We start from the raw sequence: 7,484 nt of genomic DNA on the forward strand, positions 1-7,484 counted from the left end.
TCCACCTTCGCCAACACCATCTTAGCAAAGTCTGATTTAAAAAATCTGAGCTCATTCTCCACCTTCCTCTTTTTATCCCGCATCCTCAAATATTCTTTAGCATTGACAACACTTTCTCTAAGCCTACCTCTATTTTCTTCCTCATACATGCTCTGAAGCTTTGCTAGGCACATCTTCAAAGACTATGTCCACTCTTGATCAACCCACTCCAAGTAAGAACACTTCCGTTCATCCGATAATATTTAAAACTAGATCAGTAACAATTGTAGGGAAATGGATATATAGCAACATAGAAAATCACTAATATTTATTTTGAAAAACTGAAGAAACAGGCATTACATATCTTCTCAAAAAGATCAATGTGCAAATGCATTAATTGCTACTGACACAACAACCAAATTTTGAAACATCAGAAGCTATAATTAACTACAACAATGCTACATGTTCTTACTCATGCACTATAAATACAATTGTTGCTACATTTTGCACCGGTGCCCAGCACTGGCGAGCCTATGTAGCAGAAAAAAATCAGGGACCCAAACTCCGGAGCACCTAGTTGCTCCGACACCCAGTTCCTTCATGCCATAAAGATTTAGTATTTTACTGCTTGGCTTCTCGGATGTGGGGACAAGTTCGCTCCACAAACTGCTGAAGCGGTGCCAAATAATTTTCTAATGGCATTGCTGATGAGATGGCAACATTTTTAGATACTAGGTACAAGCTGTGACATTGTCTTATGATGTGTTTGGTTGAAGGTGTGGTATAAATGGGTTGGAACCGTGACAGTGTCTGAATCACATCTAACAAATGATTTGTAGCAACGAAAGAGGGTCTAACTTCTCTGCACATGCCAGAAACTTCCTCCCACTGTCCATAGATTCAAACGCAACTAGCTTCACACATGGAAATTGATAGTGACAACGAGCAGAGAGATCTTCAGCCACCCCGCTCCATTCGTTGCAACTGATGGTCCTAGGGAACTACAAGAGGAAGAAATGACTCAAATCGACCATCGGGTAAAAATCCTTCATTCCAAGTCATAGCCCGAGAGAGAGAAGAGAGGCATACTCGGGTGTTGAAGGAGTCGTCGTCGAAGGAGGAACCGCGGGAGAGGTCTTTGAAGAAGACCATGGCGACCCCGACTGTCGGGGATATACCCCGCGGATGACCCGGCAGGAGTTAAGTCAGATGATAACCCGGCAGGTGTTAAGTCAGATGATAACCCGGTAGGTGTTAAGTCAGATGATAACCCGACAGGTGTTAAGTCAGATGATAACCCGGCAGGAGTTAAGTCAGATCATAACTCGGCAGACAATCATAAACCAGCAGGAAGTCATGACCCGGCAGACCATCATAAACCGACAGACCATCAGAAACCGACACCAGTCATATCCCGACAGACAGTGATAACTCGGTTGCCAGGGGTTCTGAAGCCTGAGACGTTATGAAGCCCAAGACGTTAAGAAGCCCATGAAGAGAAGTCGGAATAGTTTAAGTCTTAATCCGAGCTGGACCCTACATGTAACCCGCCCCTTCAACATATATAAGGAGGGGCAGGGCACCCCAAGAGGGGGGACGAATAATCTTGGGGCTGGACATAACTAGGAGAGCCGGTTTACGGCGACTCCCTCGTGATGATAATGTGACCTAGCCTCAAACAACATGTAGGGTTGTTACTGGATGATGTTTCCCGGGGCCCGAAGCTGTCTAAATCCTTGTCTTGCGTTGCGTCTCTCGATTCTGCTCAACCCCTCTCAAGCTACCACATAGATGCGTTGGCATCACGAATAAGTCCTTTCAACGAGGACATCTGCTGTGACAATTCCACAACAGTTGGCACCCATCGTGGGGCTGCACACGGTGGTGTTGAATTCTTGGAGGGATCTCTCCTAGGGATCGAGGGGCTTGCAATTTTTCAGATAAAGAAGAAATGGTTTGAAAGGATTTGCATCAGTGTCAAGTTCATCAGTCCAGATTTGAATATTTGTGAGGTTTAAGGTTCAAGAGAATTTAGGGTTACACGCATGGCCTTACGCGACCAGGTAACCTGTCCGGATCAATATCCGCTATGCTATTCTACAAAGTCACCAAAGACCGGTTGCACAAAATCCACCGAAAATGTCTCCCTTCTTCTTTTCCGGATCGGAGGCAAAATTCATTGCAGTCGCGCGTTGCTAGTCAAGGAACCACAGACACGTCTTACCATCTACGGACAAGTACACAAGGCCTGAATTACTGCTACTATTGGTACAAGTCATATCCCCCAAAAGGAATCATCCATGGTTTACTACGTGCAGACTGGGTCACACCCAAGGAAACATCATGTACTACTTCAACTAGTATTAGTTACTATTCGTATGGATTACGTAAAGCTACAGTTTTGGTCGTCAATTTTTACGGCCGCTCCAAAAGATACCAGATGCAGGCGCACAAACAGACTAGGATGGTACTTTGGATAATTTTGGACGAGCAGAGTTCAGTTTCCATCAATTGGATCAAAAAAAAGGGAAGCCAACGACCCAAAGGAAAACACGGACACGATTTCGTCCGACTGACCGTAACTCAGAGCTGGGCTGCGATTTCCGCCTGTGAGCAGGCTCCTGCGGCCTCCTGTGCTACTACATCTTGACCTGCCTGTCGTCACAGTCATCTTCAAGGGAAATCACCTCAGTCAGCACCTAGTCCTTGACGGCTGTCAAGCCAATTAACTCCATGTGGCCAGCACTTGCGATGCGTGCCTTCAGGCGATCATAGTGGGGGCCGTCTGGTGATGCTCCAGCACGGCCAACTATGTTCGTTCACCATCGTGACCGACTCGCCTCCGAGCTGCTCCATCACCACGTTTTTCTCCACTCGTCAAAACTACGCCATCTGCTGCGCGTTGTCACCTCCGACCTCAGCCTCGCCTTCACGGGCAGCCTTAAGTCTCCAGGCTTCAACCCGTTTCAGCGGCAAGTCGATCGCCTCCAGGGCCTCAAGATGGCCTCGAGGAACCACCTTTCCTCAACATCTAAGCTGCCTTCGCTCAACCTGAGACGCCCCTGCTGGTGCGCCTCCAAGCCGCATTAAGCCGCCCGAGCTACTTCTCGCCTGTAAACCGGCCCTGCTACACCGTACTGCTCCAACCACCTCCGCAAGCTGCCAGCCGAGCTGTCCTCACCTCCTGCTGAATCCGGCGCTCGAGTCATCTTTGAGCCGCCCCGCTGCAACTGTCGCTGCACGCCCGGGTGTGCCCCTCCAACCTCATCTGCGTCATTGCCTCCAACCTGTCTCTGACGCCTGATCAATGGCTGCCTCGCGCCCATCCGAGGTGCTACACGCGAGGCATCGCTTCTATCCACCTTTGAGCCGTGACGGCCGTGACTCGCCTTTGGCTGACCTAAGCCGCTATACCTGCGGACCGCCTTTGCCGCGCAAGCCTTTCGTGCCGCCCGTCCGTGCTAGGTCCACTTTGGCATCGCCAGCCGCACCTGTTTGGCCTGGCTCCACTGTGACTCACCCCCACCGGAGGAGATGGCGAGCCGTATCTGCCAAACCACCCTGTCCATGTCTCTGCATCAGTATCATCTCGGCCGTGCCTGAGTCGCCCTCCCTAGCGTGCTTAAGTAGCCGCCTCCAACTGCCGTTAGTCGCCTTGAACCGTCCCTACTGGAGCGGCCCAAAGCCGTCTCACCTCGCCTCAGCCGCTGGCCACTTGACCCGCCATGCCTCGTCCTCCAATGACTGTGCCTCTTCTGGACGGTTTCCACTTTGAGCACCCGCCGGTTCACACCTGCACCCGCACCCCGGCCTCGCGCTCACCTAAGCTTTAACCGCCTTTCGGGTTATCTCCCCTACTCACCTCCGCTGTACGACCTCAAGCCATTAGTTCGAGACCTGCCGCTGTGAGCCTCCACCTCTGCGGGCTCGCCCTCAAGCTACCCCACCGCGACGTCAAGCCTTCCGGACTCACCGCCGGGATCCCTCGTCAGGCCGCCGTCTTGCCTCGCTGGATGCCTTTTCAACAATAGTTGTTCCAAGCTGACCCGACGTCGCTGAGCTGCCATTACCGCTGCCGGTAAACCGGCCCCCGAGTCACTAGTCTTGGGGTTGAACCGCCGCCCTAGGCCTGCCTTGACTCACCGTCATCGCGTGGTCCGGTCGCCTCCGTCATCGCGCGGTCCGGACGCCTCCGTCGTCGCGCATCAAACCGCCCTCACCCTCGTACGAGCACGACCACGCGGCCAAGTCGCCACCACGGCTTGGCAGACACTTCCGTCGAGTCGTCGCACCATCCTGGTTCACCTCTCCTGCAAACCGTCGCGGTCTCGGGCCCGACCGTGTGTCACCGCCTCCTCTGTTGCCGCGCATCAGACCGCTGGCACCATTGAACCGCCAGCTTACCTCTGCTCGAGCCGCCGCCGAGTCACCACGGACTCGCCCCGCTGCCTGTGGGTCGGTTTGCCACCAAATTACCTCCTGCTACCTCTTCGCCGCCGATCAATGTCACTGAGCCTCCCCCGTCGAGCTGTCGTCCCGGTGTTGAACCGCCGCGGGGTCAAGTTGACTCGGCCTCACCGCCGCCACTACAGTCGCCAAGTGACCCGCCGCCGGGTCAAGTTGTTTATCAGAAAAGGAAAGGCAGAAGCAGATCAGTCAAAGAAACGACCGACTCGGGAGGCTTTCTAGTCCACTTTATACAGTGTCATATCAATTGGAGTGTGTGGATATCATTCTTGCGTAAGGACCAAGACCGTGGACCATGTCCCGAGAGCATACAACGATCATTGTATTGAAAAAGTATTTACGGATGGCACTTGTGGATCATCGATTATCCGAACAAATCAGGTGATATCCATCCAAATTTATTTTATTGGCACTTATTGTTTTATCAAGGAACAATTACTCTGGTCTATAATATTTTCCGTAAGACCATTATTTATTACAAAAAAGGTGTCGCATAAGGCGTGCGCGCCAACATCACATTGGCACTAGTGCTTGTTCATGACGTGATGCTTGATGGATATATACCTTCACCCTGGTGATAATCAATTCTGTGGTGGATAATTTCTCGCCTAATATATCAAGTGAAATCCATCAAGTATATTTTTATATTATATATTGCTTTCTTTAAAAGAGAAAAACTCCGGCTTGCAAGGTTATCTAATGCAGGACCCTAAACCGCCGTATTGGTGCAAATTTAAAGGCCGTCAAAAAAATTCCGTCTTAAAAAGAAGGATTCCGATTTAAAAATTCGGCTCAAGGGAAAGTTATCTCCCACGAAGCTTTGAAGCTCTCAATATCTGGTTTAAGAATTTCCGGTTCAAAATAATAATCTCTCACAATTTTGAGTTCTCAGGAAAAATTAAAGGGACCAAAGAGAGTCTGTTGCAAAAGCATAGCTCAAACAGAGGTGCCCCTTGAGCATAGCTCACAGTATCATTTGGGGGCTTGGTCGTATTTGAACCATAGCTACACCTCTTGATCCAGCTATCAAGCCAATATTATCATAAGAGCACAGCTCTGGTTACTTCGTTAGTCTGGCTATCAAGCCAATATTATCATAAGGGGCTAAAGAGAGTCTGCTGCATAGCACAACTCAAACATGGGTATCCCTTGAGCCCAGCTCACAATATCACTTGGGGGCTATGTTCGAACCATAGTCACACCTCTTGATTGGCTTAAGGCCACCAGGGAAATACTGGGGAAATCACTTGGGGGCTTGGTCGTATTCAAACCATAGCTACACCTCTTGATAGGTAGAAGGCCACCAGGGAAATACCAGGGAAATCACTTGGGGGCGTGGTCGTATTCGAACCATAGGTACACCTCTTGATAGGCATAAGGCCACCAGCGAAATCACTTGGGGGCTTTGGTTGTGTTCGAACCAAAGCTTAAACCCTCTTGACCGGTACAATACCACAATTATGACTATTTAAATCCTTCTTGCCTTTTTTTAGGTTTATAATGCTTTATGAGTATAATTTATCCCGTGTTTATTAATCCGGCCTAGTTTTTGACTATAAGTCGCCAGTATGAGATAAGGTAACATCCAGTGTTTAGTAACCCGGCCTGGCTTTCGACTATAAGTCGCCAGTATATATTTGGATTGCGCCATTGGAATCATGCGCTTATCAATCATTGGGTTATATTATTAATATCTCTAATAGCCAACATGGATGGATTTTTATTATGGTTATCAATAACCAGTATTATGATTGAGGTTTTCAAAGTTGCTTTAGCGCAATAGATATTATTTTATCGATGGATATGATTTATTCTACAATGGAAGGAATAGTCCCGAGTCGCTGCGGGCTTACGACCCGGCACTTGGGGGCTACATTATTCAAGTTGAGATTACATCAAATATGCAAGTCTCATGTCGCTGCAAGCATGCACCATGACACTTTGGGGCTAATGCAAAGTCATTTTGACTAGCCTTATTAAAGACCCGACTCATCACATCATAATGAGCCGGCCCTTCAGGGCTACCAATTGCTCCTGTCAACAATTCAAGGTGCACATGTCTTAATCCATTATATTGAAGGGTCCACTCTTCAATTGGTAAAGCACAAAGCTCTTAACCTTGTGGACGTGGGTTACATCATATGATGTTATTTCCAATGAAGTATATATAAAGTCCCAACTTAGTATTATCTTACTGAGCTGGCCCTTGGAGGCTACACATTGCTATTAAAGTCCACATGATCATATTTTGAAAGTCCATGCTCATTAGTTGCATAATGACCCGGCCCTTGGGGGCTACACTAGTTCAAGTTTTTATGAGCATCAGGCAATTACAAGTCCCAGGTTGCTACAAGCATGACAACCCAGCACTTGGGGGCTACATATGTGGAATACTCAGTTCTGACTAGTGATTGAGATGAACAACCTGGATTTTTTTCAAGTTTGTGACATTTATATTGAAGCAAGTCTTAAGTTATTGCTACGCTACCTTCTTAAGACTTGGGGGCTACAAGTGATAGGCATATAAGAGGTATATTTTCAAGCTTGAGGTTAACTACAATTATGACCCGGTGCCATCAATATTTATAAACTGGCAATTTTGGCAATGATAAACCGGCAAGTATTATGACCCGGTGCTATCAATATTTATAAACCGGGAATTTTGGCTATGATAAACCGGCAAGTTCTACATCCTTAAGCCGGCTGAAGATCAGATGAGGATTCAAGGACCAATATTTTTGTTAAGCATTGGGAGCTGAGTCAAATGAATTGTTCTTCACAATATTTCTCTCTGACAAACCAATGTTAGCAAATTGATTATGAAGTTGGCTTATTGATCCGAATTTTCTAGAAGAAGGAAATGACAGGGAATTAAGGATGATTAGGATCCGATTAACATAGATAAATCCAAATTAAACTGGGGGCTAATGTCGGGGATATACCCCACGAATGACCCGGCAGGAGTTAAGTCTGATGATAACCCGGCAGGTGTTAAGTCTGATGATAACCTGGCAGGTGTTAAGTCAGATGATAACCCA

The sequence above is a fragment of the Triticum aestivum genome, chromosome 6B (assembly GCF_018294505.1).
Source record: "Triticum aestivum cultivar Chinese Spring chromosome 6B, IWGSC CS RefSeq v2.1, whole genome shotgun sequence".
In the NCBI taxonomy this organism is placed as follows: domain Eukaryota; kingdom Viridiplantae; phylum Streptophyta; class Magnoliopsida; order Poales; family Poaceae; genus Triticum; species Triticum aestivum.